Source organism: Chionomys nivalis, chromosome X, assembly GCF_950005125.1.
Source record: "Chionomys nivalis chromosome X, mChiNiv1.1, whole genome shotgun sequence".
Classification (NCBI taxonomy): domain Eukaryota; kingdom Metazoa; phylum Chordata; class Mammalia; order Rodentia; family Cricetidae; genus Chionomys; species Chionomys nivalis.
This window is the reverse complement of record NC_080112.1, coordinates 75,292,863-75,312,447: the sequence shown is the minus strand read 5'-3', so window position 1 is coordinate 75,312,447 and position 19,585 is coordinate 75,292,863. Positions and strand designations below refer to the sequence as shown.

The window sequence follows — 19,585 nt, the reverse complement described above, 5'->3', positions numbered from 1 at the left end:
TCAGTCCCCAGTGTTGAAAAAAAAAAAAGTGTGTGGTTGGCAAGCATTAGACTTGAGATAACTTAAAGTCTTAGAAGTCTAAACCTAAAGTAGGAAATTAACAAGGAGTCCAGATTTCAACTCACTGGGTGTGGGCTTGCTGAGCAAGTCTGACCACCCAAATGTTGCTAAAATTCCTTCCTTAGAGGAGATAACAAACAAGTCTACTCCTCCTCAGGTCCGAAGACAACCATGCGCATTCCTCCAGAGTTCACTTGGGAAACAGTATGTTTATTGGGCTTACTTCGAGAGCATAGGTTGAGGGGTTACTTAAAGGACTGTGGGTGCACTCCCAGGAAAGGTTGCACTGGGAAGTGTTTGCCCTACAGAGATGATAGCATCCCCTTGCCACAGAAATGGTGGAATCACATGCCAAGCCTTCTCAGACGTATATATTTAAGCCACTCCAAGAGGCTGTGTGCAATTAGGACAAAATTGCATATCTATAACTCAGGTGAAAGTCTCAGGATCCTCCCTCCACATTCTTGTGTTGCCGTTACAGTTAGGTGTCACCAGTTCTGGCTTTATGCAGTGCTAGGGGTGGAGCCTAGGACCTGGTGCAAAGTTCTAGGTAAGCGTTTGCCCCCAGCCCTGTTTTTGTTTTTGTTTTTTTCTAGATAGGATCTCACAACAAATCAACTGGTCTGGACCTCACCAGGTAATCCTGCTCGTCTTGAACTTTTAGCTATCCTCCTGTTTCTGTCTCTCAAGTGCTGGGATTTTCTATTTCTTTTAAACACAAATTTTTTCAGCAGGTATTTTTGTGTTTGTGTGTGTGTACGTGTATGAGCATGTGTGTGCATGTGTATGAGCATGTGTGTGCCGCAGTGAGTGTGTGGAGGTCAAAGGACAATTCGTAGAAGTCTATTCTCCTTCCACCATTTGGGGTCCCAGGAACAAACTCAGGTTGTTAGGCTTGGCATCAGGCACCTTTACCTATCTCACCTGTTTTTTTTTTTTTTTTTTTTTTTTTTCTTTTAAAAATGGAGAATGACTACTTCATGGAGTTGTGGGTCATCTTTGCTTAGGCCTGCATTGTTCCAGTTTCAGCATATATAATGGCTGCCAGAGTGAGCATTGAAGAAATGTTTTTACATTTACTTGTGTGTTTGTGTGTGTGATTCATGATGTGCTTGTGGAGGTCAGAGAACAACTTGCAAGAGTCCGTTTTCTCCTTTCAGTATGCCATTCCCGGGGATAGTCAGGCTTGGTGGCATGTACCTTTAGCTATTGAGCTAGCTTGCTGGCCTTGAGGAAGTTGTATGTGTGTGTATATATAATTTATTTATTTATTTGAAAAAAATTTGTATAGCTATTTTGCTTGCATGTATGTCTTGCACTACATGTGTGCCTGGTGCCTACGGAGGCTAGAAGATGGTATTGGATCCCTGGAAACGGGAGTCAGATAGTTATAAGCCACCACGGGGTGCTGAGAACCAAACCTGGGTCCTCTGGAAGTGCACCAAGTTCTTTTAACTGCTGAGTCATCTCTCCAGCCCCAGGAAGTAAAACTTTGAAAGTTACATTCTCTTAAAGCAGTGGTATGAAACAGTAGCAGTTTTTAGATGAAAAACTAAGTTGAAAGAAATAGGAGGGATAAAAAAATAAAACATGATAGAAAACATTAAAAATCAGTATATGGCCAGGTCTTTTGTTGTTGTTGGTTTTTTTTTGTTTTGTTTTGTTTTTAGAGACAGGGTTTTTTTGTATTGCTTTGAAGCATGTCGTGGAACTCGTTTTGTAGTGGCCTGGAACTCATAGAGATCTGCTTGCCTCTGCCTTCCAAGTGCTGGGATTAAAGGCATGCACCACCACAGCCCAGCAACGGCCAGGTCTTTGTAAATCACATTAGTGTACCATTTCTTGTTACCCATTTCAAGACAGTTTATAGAAAAATTAATCCTTGCATTACAATTTGCTCTTCTTATTTTTGCCATTTGACCCTTTACCTTTCTCTTTTGTTGTAAAAATGATGAATTTTGATGGATGTTTAAAGGAGAAAGAAAAGGTTTTTATGTCCCTAACCCTGAACTTTTTAATGTGTCACTGGAAACAACCAACATAGGTGCTGGGCATAGTGACCCATGTCTGCAGTGTAATCTCAGCATTCCTGAAATTGTGGCAAGAGGATTTTGAGTTTTTGTCTAGCCTGGGGAACTAAGTATGACCTTGTCTTGAAATCACCAATGCGCACCGATTAAAAAGAAAGAAACTGGCTGGCAGGGGTGTGGAGTGGGGGGGAATGAGGGGGTGAACCCTGAGAGATGTCTCAGTTGGTTAAGAGACCTGTTGCCAAGCTCAAGGATCTGAGTTCCATACCCAGGACTGATATGATGGAAGGAGAGAACCCCTACAAGTTGCCTTCTGATCTCCACATTCATGGAGACACACATACATACAGTACATGTTAAAAAAAGGACCAAAATATATGTATTAAACCAAGAAACTGTGCTGACACGAGATGCCTTAGTGAGTAAAGGTACTTGCTTTGCCAGCCTTGTGATCCTAATTTAGTCCCTAGAGCCCATGTAAAGGTAGGAGAGAACTAATTCCATAACTTGTCCTTTGATCTCCACACATGCATTATATACACAAGCATACACAGGACTAATAATATATAAGCCAATAAATTATAAGAAACGTCACTCTTCAGACTTGTTACTGTAAGCAGTCTCCAGACATTTTCACAGGTATTTTGGAGCAAACATTGTTCCCATTGGAACTGGTACTGGTTAGAGCAGTGTTTTTATTTTTCATGTGTCCATGGTTCTTTTAATTATAGGTAGGGCAAGTGTATATTCATACTCTTTCATTAAATTTCAGTCAGTTCTTCACTCATTTGTTGTTGCTCTCACATTTTTCTGCTTATTTATTTATTTGTTTGCTTGGTTTTTCAAGACAGGGTTTTGTGTGTAGCTTTGGAGTGTGTCCTGGAACTCGCTCTATAGACCAGGCTGGCCTTGAACTCAGAGATTCACCTGCCTCTGGGATTAAAGGCCTGCACCACTGCCTCCTGGCCTAACATTTTTTTTGAGACACTCTCATTGACTGGACTTGGCCCTCTTGGAACTTTCTCTGTGGACCAGGTTGGGCTTGAATTTGCAGCAGTCCTCCTTAGTCTTCCCAAGTGCTGAGATTCCATGCGTGAGCCACCACAGTTGGCCATCTTGACCTTTATTTTATTTTTGTTTTTTTGAGACAGGGTTTCTCTGTGTGACAGTTCTGGCTGTCCTGGAACTAGCTCTTGTAGACCATGCTGGCCTCAAGCTCACAAAGATCTGCCTGCCTCTGCCTCCAGAGTGCTGGGATTAAAGGTGTGCACCACCATGCCTGGCCACAAAGAACTTTTTTTAAAATAACTTATATTTATTTGTGCATGAGGATGTATGTACACATGCTTTACTGCATGTGTGGAGATATAAAGCAGCTTGTGGGGTTCTTTCTCTGTCGACACCACATGAGTCCTGGAGATTGACTTTAAGTAATTCAACTTGGTGGTAAGCACCTCTATCAGAACCATCTCACTGGCCCTTTTAATTGTTTTTGTTATTGCTTGCTTTAGAGTTACAGGATATATTTATAACTAGCATTGTTCTTTGATTCGTGGGGAATAGGGTTTTGTTAATACATTCATTCTAAATGTTATTATTTTCTGTCTTGTACAGGATGGTAGGTCCCATACAGAGGTGGGCAAGGAACAGAATCTTTAGGGGGTGTATAGACATAGTCCAAGATGGATATTCTTTTTTTAAAAAAAGATTTTTTATTTTTGTGTGCATTAGCATTTCACCAGCTTATATAAGTCTGTTGTCCTCTTTTTAAGATATTTGCTGCCTTTTAAGCCATGGCTGTCGGAATCAGCAACTGCAACTCTGCTGCTATCAGCAGCGATTAGGCCGATGGGCTGCAGCCTGAGGGAATTCTGTTTTCTCAGACACAGATTCTTTCAAAGCTAAAAAGAGAACTTTACTAAATCTCTGACCCTCTAAAGAATTAAAGATACCAGGTTTGAGGTGGAATTCTACTCCTTAGGGAGGCTGATTAGCAAATTGCTTGCAACCTCTTCTCCTGTAGAAGCCCTCAAGCCTCTCCTTGCCCCTCCTTGAAAACCCTTCTCCACCGGGCTCCTTCCTACTACTTCCTGTCAGCAAGTTGCTGATGCAGCTTCCTGACCACAGGAGAATTTTATTTAATGAAGCATGTTTGTATCATTAAATGTTGTGGAACATAAACAAATGTAACACACTTAAAATAATATTCTGCAACATATGTCTGTGTAAGGGCACTAGATCTGCAGACAGTTGTGAGCTACTGTGCAAGTGCTAGAAATTGAACCCGGATCCTCTGGAGGATCAACCAAGTACACTTAACTGCTGAGCCATCTCTTCTCTTCAGTCCCCACTGCCAGTTAAATTGTAACAAGGCTCTGAACCTGCAGCATTCCAGCCTCTGAGTCACTGAAGTTCTAATCAGTCAGTCTTTGCAACACACAGCTTCTGCCCAGAAATTTTGTTTGTTTTTTTAAGTCTTTTGGTACAGGATTTCTTTGTGGAGCCTTAGCTGTTTTGGAACTCTCTCTGTAGACTGTGCTGGCCCTGAATTCAGAGATCCCTTGCCTCCGCCTCCCCAGTGCTGGGATTAAAGGTGTTCACTCCCACTGCCTGACTAGAAATTCTTGTATGTACTGCTAATATTACCTTTCTCATCTTGCATTTTGCTAACTCTTCAGTATAGTATTTGTTTTAGTAATAGTTACTTTATATTTTCAGTCTGATAATTTCAAATTCTTCATCAGATCTGAGTTGGTCTTGATACTTAATTTTTGTCTCTTTTGACTGTGGTTTTGTTTGTTTCTGCCCTGTGGGAGGCCTTGTTTTTGTTGTTGGAATCTAGGCATGCTTTATCTAGTAACAGAAACTGAGGTAGCCCTCAGGATTTTAGTATGAGATTTTGTCTTTTTTGGGTACCAATGGTGATCAAACTCAGCCTCCTTTGCTGCAGGCTTAAATCTCATTTTTCCTCCTTCATTCACCTCCTGCTCGGCAGCAAACCCGATAAGCAAGCACTGTACCACATTCCCAGACTTAAATCTTTTATTGTCTTTTTTTTTTTAAAAAAAAACTTAACTATTTTTTATTTTCCTATGAATTCTTCCCTAAACAATGCCTTATCTTGGAGCAATCTTAGTTTTAATTCACCGTTATTATGCTAGAGTCTCCTTGATGTAATGGTAAGAAGTTAGGGAGTCCTTTACAATTAAATCTGTTGTTTCTTTTGAAATAGGATCTCTCACTGTAGCCGAGACTGGACTGAAACTCTTGTCAATCCTCCTTTCTTGTCTTGGAAATGCTAGGACTATAGTATGAGCTGAAATCTCTGATTTTTAGTGCTGTTCCCAGTTTCTGATTTATTTTATCTATTATTTTAAAAATGATCTGTATAGGTGTTTTGCCTGTGAGTATGTCTATGTACCATGTGTACCTGTCGCTCGAAGAGGCCAGGCATGGGCAGTGAATCCCTGTAACTGACTGAAGTTACAGACTGTTGTGAGCTGTCATGTAGATGCTGGGAACTAAATGAGAGTCCTCTTGGAGTAGCCAGTGCTTTTAATTCTGAGCGGTTTCTCCAGCCCAGGTTTCTGGTTTTGACCTTCAAAAATAATTTCCTGAGTTTTATATCCACTAAGGTAACACAGGAAGGCAAGAAATGTCTAGGGTTATTTTATTGCCTTTTCTCCAAAAGGGTAGATAATTCTCTGGGCATATTTTGATATGGTTACTTTCTCCTGTTCTTGTTCAAAGATCAATTTTCAGATCTTTCCAATGAGATCTTTCTAAAATCCTGAGGGTGGTTCCTGGAAGTAAAAATACAGGTGTTCTATAAGACTTAGGCCACAGTGGTTCTTTTATTTTCATTGCTTGCATATATATCTTTGTGAGTGTGTCAGATTCTCTAGAGCTGGAGTTACAGTTTCAAGCTGCCATGTGACTGCTGGGAATTGAACCCAGGTCCTCTGGAAGAACAGCCAAGACACTTGACTGCTGAGCTATCTCTCCAGCCCTGCCACAGGCCTGAAGTTTTGTAACTCTTCACTCAATCGGTCCTTGGCTTCCAGCAGCTTGTCCAAGAGAGACAGGTAAACAATGGCTCTTTGTATTTTCTTGTCCCTAGGGTTTTGTGGTGTGTGTGAGTGTGCCTTGCTTTGCCTTGGACCTGAGATCTGATAGATCTAAGATAAGCTAATAATTCCCAGTTTGTCCAGTTTTTCCCCTTCACTCTCCCTCAAATGAATTAGAACCTACTCTTCACAAAAGACTAAGCACTGAAAAGTGCTCCACCAGCATTTCAAAACAAGAGTGCCAAAAATAAAGCAACATTTTACATAGAGAAGTAGATAATAATAGATAGAGCAAAAAGATAATCTTTATTTTTATTATTATTAACTCATTGTTGGAGTGTTCTCAGTGACAAAGGCCATGCTTAATATGTTACATAAGGTCAAGCTCCAGCTCAAAATAGTCAGCCAGAGCATACAAAGTTCCTAAATGGCAGCACATAGCCCAGTTCCAGGGAATCCAAACGTCCCCTTATGTTCTCTTCCAGTAGTAGGCACACACCTGGTGCAGACATACATATAGGCAAACACCTAGAGATTCTAGTTCTTTTTGTTTTGTTTTGTGTGTTGTTTTTCAAGACAGGGCTTCTCTGTGTAGCTTATACTGGCTTTGAACTCAACAGAGATCTGCCTGGCTCTACCTCCTGAGTGCTGGGATTAAAGGTGTGCATCACCACCAGCTTCTAATTTATTCTTTTTGTGGTGCTGAGGATTGAATGCGGGGCGTCATCACACATAAGCTCTTCATAAGCTGGGTTTCATCCCCAGTGCAGGAATTAGATGATTTTTTTTTATTGTTAGAACCTCATCTTGTTATTGCTGTATTTATTGCATAGTGTGGTAGGCACAGTAGCCTTGGGATGAAAAATAAAAGATACTTATTATGTGTTCATAAATATTAAAATCAAAAAGTCTGGAGAGCTGGCTCACAAGTTAAGAGTACTTCCTTTCCTGTTCTTGTAAAGGACCCAAGTTTGGTTCTCAGCATACACATAGCAGCTTACTACCATCTAAAACTCCAGTTCTAGGCATCCAACACCTTCTGGCTTCTCTGGGCATCAGGCATGTACATTTTAGACAAAACACTTGTGTGTGTTTGTGTTTCTATAATAGAAATACATAAAACAAATATTTAAAAATCTGAGAATTTAAAGAAGGTGTTAGTAAAGACAATAGAAAACAATTAAAAATTGGAAACAAAGTAGGCATGGCAGTGCCACTGATAATCCTATAACTCAGTTGGTGGGGACAGGGTTCTTGGTTGCATTCACCTACACAGTTGAGTTTGAGACCACTCCGGGGTACACAACTCTGTCTCAAACGGTGATGACAGTTACCACCACCATCACCACAAAATAAAACTCACACACATTTTGGAAACAGCATGCTGTATTAAACAGCTGTGTGCTTGCCTTACTGTATCTTTAGTCTTTTAAAGTATTTAGTTTTGAGTATTATCTATTAGAATAAACTGTTTTTTGCTCTTTAAGAAAATATTTTTGTGAGCTTAGTGGATTGAGCCCGGGGCCTTGCTTGTGTTAGGCATGCACTCTAACACTGACCTACATCCCCAGCCCTGTTGCTCATTAGCTTTTATTAGTAAGTCTTTGAGTTTCCCTAAAGGATGCATGATAGGATTGGATTTGATTAGAGTTGCACATCTTGATTCTATATTAGTAGTTAAAAGTGGAAACTATGATTCTCTTACTACATTTTGCAAATAAGTGTCCCTCTGAGTCTTACTTTCCTGTAATATGATTCTTTTTTAAGGGAGCTGGAGAGATGGATCAGTGGTTAAGAGCACTGGCTGTTCTTCCAGAGGACCAGGATTCAATTCCCGGCATTCACACAGCAGCTCACAACTGTCTTGTAGTTACAGTTCTAAGGGATCCGACACCCTCACACAGACATGCAGGCAGGCAAAAACACCAATGCATATAAAATAAAAATAAATCATTTAGAAAAAAATCTTTGTTAAAAAATTTTCATTTGTGTGTTTTTATGTATGAGTGCTAGGCACCAGTTTACTTGAAGGGTGCATCAGATCCTATTATAGATGTTTGTGAGCCACCATGTTGTTGCTGGGAATTGAACTCAGGACCTCTGAAGAGCAGTCAGTGCTCTTAACTGCTGAGCTACCTCACCAGCCCTGATTCTTTTGTTTTTTAAATCTGGTCACTATGTATAAAATACACATTGAAATTTACTGAAATTTGGCATGTTTGTTAAAAAGTTCTCCAACATTTACCCCCGCCCCCCGGATTTCTTTGTAGTCTTAATTGCCCTGGAACTAGCTCTGCAGACTAGGCTGGTCTCGATCTTGGAGTGTTGGAATTAAATGTGTACATTGTCACTACCAATTCTGCCAGACAAAGCACTTACTCTTTTTTTTTTTCCTTTTGTGGTTTTTTGAGACAGGGTTTCTCTGTTTCATAGTTTTGGCATCTGCTTTGTAGAACAGACCGATCTCAAACTCAAAGAGATCCTCCTGCCTCTGCCACCTAAGTGCTGGGATTAAAGGCATGTTGCCACCACCGCCTGGCTACCATTTTCTCTTAACAGCTGTTTTTCCAGTGGTTGGTATTCAGTGGTTTAGCAAAAATCTACATGGACTTTTGCCTTATTTAGTAGTAAAATTAAAGCATAAAATCTATAGATGGGCATATATGTGGCCGGAGAAATGGCTCGGTGGTTAAGAGGACACAGATTCACTTTCTAGCACCCACATGCAGCTTATAGCTTGTAACACCAGTTCCAAAGTTTTTGATGCCTCTTCTGATCTTCATGAGCTACTGAATGTTTACACATAAAGTATATATATTTTTGAAAATTACAGACAGCCTGGAGTGATGGCTTGGTGCTTAGGAGCACTTGTTTCTCTTGCAGAGGGCCCAGGTTGTAGTTCCAGTACCCACGTGGTGACTCACAACTGTCCAGAACTCCAGTTCCAGGGGATCAGTGACCCTTATTTGATCTCCTTGGGCATGGCATGTAATAAATCTAATTAAAAATTGACAGATGCTTGGACCTTATTTTCTCTTTTGCACAGTTAGTACTTGACAGCCTTGAAAAGAATATTTTTATGATACTTGGATGGGGCATTCCTTAGGAGTTTTTTTAAACACTTCTATGCTAGTGACCTTTTCATTGAAAAGTTTCTTTGGGCTCATGGCTTCAGAGTTTTCAATTTGTTGGGATGGTGAGGGTGTACGTCAGCAAAGCAGCTCCAGAAGCAGAAAGTACTTTTGCTTTTATTCCCTCCCTCCCTCTTTCCCTCCCTCTTTCCCTCCCTCTTTCCCTCCCTCTTTCCCTCCCTCTTTCCCTCCCTCTTTCCCTCCCTCTTTCCCTCCCTCCCTCCCTCCCTCCCTCCCTCCCTCCCTCCCTCCCTCCCTCCCTCCCTCCCTCCTCTTTCTCTCCCCTCTCCCTCCATCCCCCTCTGTCTCCCTTCCCCCCTCCCCTTCCCCCTTCACAGGGTTTCTCTGTAGCTTTGGAACCTGTTCTGGAACTAGCTATTGTAGCTTTGGAACCTGTCCTGGTACTAGCTCTTGTAGACCAGGCTGGCCTTGAACTCACAGGGATCTGCCTGCCTCTGCTTCCTGAGTGTTTTGTTTAACGGCGTGCCACCACCACTCTGGCTTCATTTTATTTTCTTAAATATCACCTTATTTATTTACTACTTGTTTGTTTGGGTGTAGGAATTCTCTGTATAACCCTGGCTGTCCTGGAGCTTACTTGGTAGACCAGGCCAGTCTTGAATTCTGAAGTGATCGAATCAAAGGCCTGTACCACCACCACCTAGGGGCACTCATTTTAAAATGTCCATTTATTATATTTAGGTCTTCAACATCTGGACTGGCCTGAGCACATTCTGAGTCATGGTTCACTTTGTTAATCCTCTCTTTGCACTTACTTCATACATACTCAGAAATGTGCTTTGCTAATCTTCAAGGCACTTCTCAACCCAATAATAAAGTTGACGAGTAAGATCAGCTGTGCCAAATCCAGTGAGTACTGAATTTTAAATAAAGTAAGGCATGAATGTATTTGATTAGTGAAAAGCTGGTTGTCAGTTAATGTTTAAAGTGAGATTATGGGGATGGACAAATGAAATCTCTGTTTTTATCTAGACATGATGATCTTGAAACTAGAAACACATGTAGATGTGATTAATTTCCTTTTTTTGTGACGGTGGTGGTTTGAGACAGGTATTGTAATATAGCTCAGGTTGGCTCCAGACTCAGACTGCAGAGCTAGGATCACAGTCTTGTGTTACTGTACTGCATTGTCACATCTGCTCACCTTTTCTGGTGTATATTCCCGAGTAGTAGGTATTAGATCATCATAAAAAAATTTGGGGAAATATGTTCAATGATGCTTTCTGCTTTTATCTTAGTTTCAGAATTATATATGATCTTTTAAAAGAAAATTAGGTGAGTTAAAGAAGGCAATAAAATTTTCCCAGCAATGAAAGTTGTGTATTCATTTTAACATAAGCAGGTAGAAGGAGAAATATTACTTGTTATCCTCCCCATTTACTTTTAATTTTTTTTTTTTAACTTCTTACTATGGATGTGGGTGTGCCTGACATAGTGCACATATGCAGAGGTCAAAAAAAAAAAAAAAACCCTACCATGTAGAGTTGGTTTTCTTTTTCTTTTCTTTTTTCGAGACAGCTTTGGCTGTCTTGGAACTTGCTTTGCTTTGTAGACCAGGCTGGCCCTGAACTCATAAGATCTGCCTGCCTTCCAAGTGCTAGTATTAAAATGCATGTGCTTCCATGCTGGAACAGTCTACTAGTTCTTGATTCCTAATAATAAGGAACACAGTAAGAGCTTGGAAAAGTTGCTTTCTGAAAGTAGACACCCCCCCCCCCCAAAGAAAAGTAAGGGAACAGATGCAGAAGTTAAGTCATACAGAGCTGGGTTTGGTGGCACATACCTTTAATCCCAGCACTTGGGAGGCTTAGGAAAACAAATCTCTAAGTTGGAGATCAGCCTGGGGTACAGAGCTAGTTCCATGATAGTTAGGGCTACATAGAGAAACCCCACCTCAAAAAAACCAAACCAAAAAAAAAAAAAAAAAAAAAAGCTGGGCGGTGGTGGCACACGCCTTTAATTCCAGCACTCGGGAGGCAGAGGCAGGCGAATCTCTGTGAGTTCGAGACCAGCCTGGTCTACAAAAGCTAGTTCCAGGACAGGCTCCAAAACCACAGAGAAACCCTATCTCGAAAAACAAAAAACAAAAAACCAAAAAAAAAAAAAAAAAAAAAAAAAAACAACCAAAAAAGTCACAAAGCAGGTACTTAAGTACATTGTCACGTGTTAATGGTACTACATCACCATCCTTTACAGGACTGTTTCACATTGCTTAAATGCCAGATTCAGTTTTAGTCCTCTGTATAAAGTGTTTGATAATTATTCATGTTTATTTGAAACGAAAGCTGTTAATACCTTTCTATGACACAAACTGCATACCAGGAAGACCATGACACCATAAAACAAGGAATGGAGTTCTCCCAAAGAGACAGTGGGAAAGAATATGCGCAGCTGATTCCGTACTATAGGAAATCCAGGCAAAAAAGAATGGAGATGTGTAAATAGGATTCTTGAAGGGAAAAAGGTTGACAACGCTAAATGCATCACACATTCAACCTTTCTGTTGGTGCACTGTGTAGCATCTATAGTGTTGTCTCTAAGTGACTGCATGGTGAGGTTGCTGTATTTGTAGGAATTTTTATTTGGAAAATTAAGTTTAGGAATGATTTCATCAAAAGCCATTTTAGTGGGGTGGCAGTGGCTCATGCCTTTAATCCCACCACAATAATCCCAATGACAAGAGTAAAATACAAAAAGTGAAGTTAGCTTGAGATAGACTAGGTTGCGGGTGTCTCCCTTATGTCTCTTTGTATCTTTCTCTGGCTTGAAACTGTTTAGATCCGATTGGTTTCCTACTCAGAGATCCACCCGCTTCTGTCTCCCAAGTGCTGGGATTGAAAGTGTTTGATCTCTAGAAATTGGAATGGTTATAAGTTGCTTCACATGTATACTGGAAACTGAATTTCAGTCCATGGCAAGATGAGTAAGTGCCCTTAATGACTGAGTCATTTATCCGGCCTCTGTCCTGTTTTTAATCAGTTCCAACTTTTAATCAAGAGGTTTGGGCTTTTTTTCCATTATTGATGTCTTTCTAGGTGGACCTATGACTCTTGAGTACATTTTTCCCCATGATGTATTTTTATTTGTGTGTGTGTGTATGCATATGCACATATGTGTCTGTGTTCACAAGAATGCAGATGCCCTCAGAGGACAGAAGGGGTTACCAGATCCCTTGGACCTAGAAACACAAGCATGTGTGAGCCACCTGCAGGATTTTAGGAACTAAATTCTTGAGTCCTCTGCAAAAAATAAGTAGAGATACACACTTTTAAATCACTGACCCAGATCTCCAGCCCCAACTATATTCCAGTGAGAGCAGGCTGTGCTTCTCCTGGTTGGATATTTTGGTGCTGTGATTGATTACAAGCTTCATGAATGTGATCATGTGGTTATAGTATGAAATAGGACAGGCACTGATCCAAATCTCTGAAAAATCTCCTTGAGCATCTAGTCTTAAACCCACAATCCTATCACTTTAATTTTGTTATGATCATGGTGTGTTTGGCTAATTTATAGTAAACAGCAGAAAGGCAGGTTTTGTTTTATGTAAACATTGATATTTTAAACGTTATATAGAACATGTGATGAAGAGGTCAAATAAGAATACTCTTTTAGGGGTTGGAGAGATGACTCAGAAGTTAAAAGCATTGACTACTCTTCTAAAGGTCCTGAGTTCAATTCCCAGTACCCACATGACAGCTAACAATCTGATCTTGCCTTCTAGCTTGCAGGCATATTTGCAGAAAAAGCACCTGTATACATTATAAAAAAGAAATACTCCTTTAGCCAGGTGGTGGTAGCTCACTCCTTTAATCCTCGCATTCAGAAGACAGAGGCAGGCAGATCTCTTGTTCAAGGCCAACCTGGTCTACAGAGTGAGTAAGAGTACAGCCAGGGCTATGCAGAGAGACCCAAAAGTTCATTTGTGGTTTTTGGGCCTGCTACTTAAATGTTTATTTTTTAAAGAAGATTTCTTTATAGCCAGGTGGTGGTGGTACACACCTTTAATCCCAATACTCAGGCAGAGGGGGGTGGATTGCTGTGAATTCAAGGCCAGCCTGGTTTACAGAGTGAGTTCCAGGCAGCTAGAGAGAGATACACAGAGAAACCCTACCTCAAAAAAAAAAAAAAAAACCCACCAAAAAAAGAGTATTTATTTATGTATGAGTGCTCTATGTGCTTGTATGTCTTTATTCCAGAAGAGGGCATCAGTTCCACTGTAGATGGTTATGTACCATCACATGGTTGCTGAGAATTGAACTCAGGACCTCTGGAAGAGCAGCCAATGCTGAGCCATCTCTCCAGCCCAAATGTTTATTTTTTATGTAAATTTTCATGCTAGTTTGCACCTTAAGTTTTGGTTGTGGATTTTTTTGGAATGTATACATGTTTTTATTTCTTAATTACTTGAAAATTAAAAACATTAAGTGTTTGAATAAACTCATTGCTTTGCAATCTAGCTCTAGGAATTTATTATTTTGGGGCACATGGTCTCATGTATCCCAGCCTGGTCTTAAACTCACCATGTAACCAAGAATGACATTGGTCTTGCTTCTGAGTGTACTACCATATCCAGTTTTATGGTCTTATGTGGTACTAGGTGCTGTGAGATAATGCTCTTGTACACCATAAAGATTTGTCACTCATATTGGTTTAATAAAATGCTGATTGACCAGTAGCCAAGCAGGAAGTATATACAGGGCAACCAGACTAGGTGAATTCTGGGAAGAGGAAAGGCAGAGTCAGTCACCATTTCAGACACAGGGGAAGCAAGATGAGAATGCCTTACTGAGAAAAGGTAGCAAGCCACGTGGCTAACACAGACAAGAATGATGGGTTAACTTAAGTTGTAAGAGCTAGTTAATAATAAGCCTGAGCTAATACTACAGTTTATAATTTATATAAGCCTCTGCGTGTTTATTTAGAACTGAATGGCTGAGGGACTGGGTGGGACAGAAACTTCCATCTACACCTAGGGATGGTTTTGTGCACACTAGACAGTCTATCAACTGAGGTGTATCTTTAGCCTCTAACGTATTTTTTTTATCACCATAAAAAGATACAGGAATTCCCTCTATCTTCTAATTCTCCTTTTTCCCATCCCCTAGCTATTGGTACTTCTGTCTCTATGGACTTGCCCATTTTGGATATATAAATAGAGAAATTTCATCTTAAAATGTGTTGTGTTGTATCTGTCTTCTTTAACATTGCCACTTTTAACAGTCATTCTTTAACATACATTAGTATTTCATTCTGTTTGTTGGAGTGTAATATTCTGTTATGAAACTGCATGTTGTTTATCCATTTATCTGTTGATGTATATTTGAATACTTTCTGTTTTTTTAAATTATGAATCTTGTTGCTTTGAACAATTGCTTACAATTGTTTTTGATGAATTAGGATGTGGGTTTTATTCTCTTGGGTGTATTTCTTGAAATAGGATTTCTGGCTCATTTTGTTACTCTTTATTTTTTTTTCAGTGTTAGGGAACAAACCCAGGACCTTGTATATATGTGTATGTGTATGTATGTGTGTGTGTATATATATATATAAAACAGGCCAGTTTTTCCCACAGTGCCTGTAACAATTTTGTATTACGTTTTGTTTTTGGAGATGAGGTCTCATAGCATTCCTTATCCTTCTGCTTATACCTCTCCAGTGCTGGCACTTTGCCCAATTTGTGTGGCACTCAGGATCCAAACTAGGGCCTCATACATGCTAGGTGTGCACATTACCAACTGAGCTGCATCCCCAGTTCTATTTACAGGCAATGCATCTGGATTCTAATTTTCTGTAGCATTGCCAGAATTTTTTAAAATTGTTTTATCCATTTTATTGAGTATCAATGCTTTCTTTTGTTTTTGTTGTTTGGTTTCTTTTCTTTTGTTTCTTTTCCAAGACAGGCTTCTCTATGTAGCCCTGGCTGTCCTGGAATTCACAGAGTTCTGCCTCCTAAGTGCTGAGATTAAAAGTGTGCACCACTGCCTGACCTCAAATGGTTTCTTATGTGGTTTTGATTTGCATTGCCATTTGTGCATTTTCTTTCGATGCCTTTATATAAAAGTTATTTTCCAGTTTTTCAAATAAAATAGATTTCCTTACGTGTATGTGTGAATGTATGCCACATGTGTGTCAGTACCCAAGGAAACCAGATGAGGGTATCAGATACCCTGGAGCTGGAGTTCTAAGGCTGCCTAATGTGGGTGCTTGGTCTGAATTGGGATCCTTTTGAAGAACAGTGGACACTTTTAACCATGAGCTGTTTTCTTAGCCTCTCAACCTATTTTTATACTTACTGTTTGCTCATTTACTTATTTCTGTGTGTGCACCATAGAGCATAGATGGAGGCTAGGACAACTTTTAGGGGCCATTTCTCTTCTGGGGATGATCTCAGGTCCTCAGGCTTGTGGCAAACACCTTTACCATCTTTCTGTCCCAGAATGGGGTTTTAAAAATACATTTGGGTCGTAAACAGCACTGATGGCTTGTAGAGGGCCTGGCTTCCATTTCCCTACATGCTAGGTCACAACCATATGCAACTACAGTTCCTGGGGATCCAATGTCCTCTTCTGGCCTCTGTGGCCACTGGGCACATACATGCACAGACATATGTACAGGAAAAAAATACCCATCCATATAAAATACTAAAGCAATAATAAAAAATAAAAATATTCATCTAGTGAGTGCCCTCTCCACACCCCCCCCCTTTTGTGCCCTCATTGGTGTACCTTAGTATGTATGGAGTTTAAAGAACACTTTTTGAAAATTGGTTCTCTTCAGCCATGTGGGTTCTTCTTTACCACAAGTCCCTCCCTTTGCCTATTTATTGAATCATCTTGCTTGCCTCTTGCCTTTCTACTTTTATGGAATAGTTTGAGACGCATCAATGTTAGCTTTACTTTAGAAGTCTGGTAGTATTTACCAGTAAATCTTTCTGGTCATGCCTAGGCTTTTATTTTTTGAGACTGTTAACTGCTTCAATCTCACTTGCCATTTAAGTTGTGTTTCCTTGATTTAATTTTGGTAGCTGTATGTGTCTAGGAATCTATCCATTACTTCTAGGTTTCCCATCTACTTGGGATGTAAATTTCTAAAATGTTTCTTAAGCATCCTCTCAACTTCCTTCCTAATTTCAGTATTTTGTTTAGTTTGTCCATGGGTTTATTGATTTTATCCTTTCAAGGAATCATTTCTGGTGTCCTTTTTTATGTGTTTATGTATATTTGCAATTTGTCTGCATATATGTTTGTGTATCACATATGTGCTTGGTGTCTGGGGAGGCTGGAAGAAGATGAAGGATCCCTTGGAGCTTGAGGATTGAACTTGGGTCCTCTGGGAGAGAAGTCAATGCTCTTTTATCACCAAGCCATTTTTCCAGCCTCAACTTTTTTTCCTTTTTAAATTAACTACATTTATTTATTTATTTTATATCCAGACTGCAGTTTCCCCTCCTTCCTCCTATTCTCTCCCCTCTCCCCTCCCCCAATTCTTTCCTCAGTTTCTGTTCAAAAAGAGATAGGCCTCCCATGGATATCAACAAACCATGGCATATCAAGTTGCAGTAGGAATAAGCTCCTCCTTTTCATTAAGGCTGGGCAAGGCAACCCAGAATGAGGAATAGGCTCCCAAAAGCCAACCAAAGTGTTAGGGACAGCCCACTGCTAGGAGTCCCATAAGTAGACCAAGCCACACAACTGTCACACATATGTAGAGGGCCTAGTTTGGTTCCTTTCAAGCTCCCTAGCTGTCGGTCCAGACTCTGTGGGTTCCTTTGAGCCCAGGTTAGTTGTTTCTGTGGGTTTCCCTGTGATTCCCTTGACACCCCCCCCCCCCCATTTGTATAAACCTCTTTAGCAGGATTCTCTGAACTTGGTCCAGTGCTTGGCTGTTGTTGGTCTCTGTTTCCATCAGTTACCGAATGAAGCATCTATGATGGCAATTGGACAAGGCACCCATCTATGAGTATAGCATAATATCGTTAGGTGTCATTATGTTGACATATTTTCTTCCCCCAATTGTGTTTGATTCTTTCCTAGGTCTTTGGGTCGTTTAGCTATTGGGTCTTGGCATTTCAGACCTGTCAGGCGTGGGTTCACTTTTATGGTATGGCCACTCTCACGATCTATGCACCACCCTTACCCCAGTTGATTCTATAGGCAGGTCAAAAGTTGAGTTCCAGTCTCAACTTTTTATTATTTTTTAATTAATTTTTTGAGGCAGGATCTCAGTATCCCAGGCTTGCTTCATACTACTATGCAGCTAAGGATGATCTTAAATTTCTGGTACTCTTTCCTCTAGCATCAGAGGAATGGGATTATAGGCACATGTCACCATTCCTAGTTTATCTGGTGCTGGGGATCAAACCGAGGAATTTGTGTGTGCTAGGCAAGTATTCTGCAAGCTTGAGTAAAACCCCTTCACCCAAACTCTTTATTTCATGGTTCTTTGTCTTTTAGTCTCCCATTTCATTAATTCCTTTTTAAAGATGGGTGCTTATTTACAGTTTTTATTTTATGTGTGAGTATTTGCATGTATGTATGTATATGCATCACATGCTTCCATGGTGCCTACAGAAGCCAGGAGAGGGCATCAGATTTCCTGAAACTGGAGTTACTGATGGTCATGATGTGAATGCTGGGAATTGAGTCCAGGCATTCTGCAAGAACAGCCAGTGCCCTTAAAGACGGAATTGTTCCTCCAGCCCCCTTTTAATGTATGTGTGTATGTTTGTCTTTGTACACGAGTGTGGGATTTAGAGGCAGTTTTGTTGTCTAATGTGGGTGTTGATAGCTGAACTTTGTCCTCTGAAAAAGCAGTATGTACCATTTCTTTAGCCTCTTCACATTTCATTAATTTCTGCTTTTAGTTTTTCTATTTTCTTGATGGTATCCTTTGACACAATTGTTTTGAAGTTTGATGTAGTCAATATTTGTTTATTTTCTGTCTTGCTTTTAAGCTTATAAAATCTTCCTTTTGCCGGGCGGTGGTGGCGCACGCCTTTAATCCCAGCACTTGGGAGGCAGAGGCAGGTGGATCTCTGTGAGTTCGAGACCAGCCTGGTCTACAAGAGCTAGTTCCAGGACAGGCTCCAAAGCCACAGAGAAACCCTGTCTCGAAAAACCAAAAAAAAAAAAAAAAAAAAAAAAAAAAAAAAAAAAAAAAAAAAAAAAATAAATAAATAAATAAAATCTTCCTTTAAAATGATTTATTTGTGTGTTGTGATTGTATATTTATTTGTCTGATGTTCATGTCTGTGTGCACACTGGCTAGAAAAGGTTATTGCTATCCTTTTCTATTCTGTTGAGGCAGGATTTCTCTGAACCTGGAACTTGTGTTTTCTAGACTAGATGCTAGCAAACCCCATGGATCTTTCTGTTTCTGGCTTCCTTTGGGCGACAATTGCTTGTTAACGTGGATGCTGGGATATGGATTCTGTTCCTCATGATTGCACAAGTGATTTTCATTGCTGAGTCATCTTTCCAGTCTTGAAAGATCTTCATCTTTTAAAAGAAAGGATTAAATGCTTAAGCTTTGAATTCCTTATCAGTTTATTTCTCTCATTTGTTTGAGTCAGGTTTTCTCTGTGTAGCTCTGGCTGTCCTGGAACTCGCTCTGTAGACCAGAATAGCCTTGTCTTAGAGATCTGCTTGCCTCTGGAGTGTGGGATTAAAGGTGTTTGCCACCATGTAAGGCAACCCTATTCAGTCATTAAACAACTTAACAGTTTATGCTGTAAATAATGATTCTGTTATTGATCTCTTAAAAGTCTTCATTCTTTCAAGTCCTGTTCTATAATCTTTTTCATTTTACCATCAGTCTTTATACAACTGTTCTATGCCAGGCAGATGATAGAATAATTAAAAACAAATCAGTCAAGGCAAGGAGTAAATATACTTGATAAATTACTGATTTTCTTGTGTAAAGGAAGAAAAATGTTACATATTTTGCATGTTGGTGTGTTTAAGCTTTCTTGAGAAGGTGATCTACCATTGTTTTGGTTTCAGAGGCCTTTTCAGATATAGTTTATGTATAAGAAAAGAGTTACTTAAGTTATTAATGGTAATGAGAAGATATATACAAGGGCCAGCTAGCCATTGTGAAATAAAGGTAGATAAAATTTTGTTTGTTTTTTCAGACAGGATTTTTCAGTGTAGTTCTGGATATCCTGGGACATTCTTTGTAGACCAGGCTAGCCTCTAACTCGGAGATCTGCTTGCTTCTGCCTTCTGAGTGCTGTGATCAAAGGTGTGCACCATGTCCAGCTAAAGATGCATAA

General features: G+C 40.0%; 1 protein-coding gene across 13 annotated transcripts in view; it reads left to right on the top strand.

Annotated features, from left to right (window-relative positions):
• Positions 1–19,585, top strand: part of Atrx (ATRX chromatin remodeler) — a 157,947-nt gene that overhangs the window by 20,735 nt on the left and 117,627 nt on the right. For 2 of the 13 annotated variants that reach the window (XM_057759002.1, XM_057758997.1), the window contains exons 2-3: positions 657–697; positions 5,979–6,175. The exons of 9 other annotated variants lie outside the window; for them this stretch is intronic. The gene's annotated coding sequence lies outside the window, so the exon portion shown is untranslated. The remainder of the gene's footprint in view (positions 1–656; positions 698–5,978; positions 6,176–19,585) is intronic. 2 more of the 13 variants (XM_057758998.1, XM_057758999.1) reach the window with 2 other exon arrangements.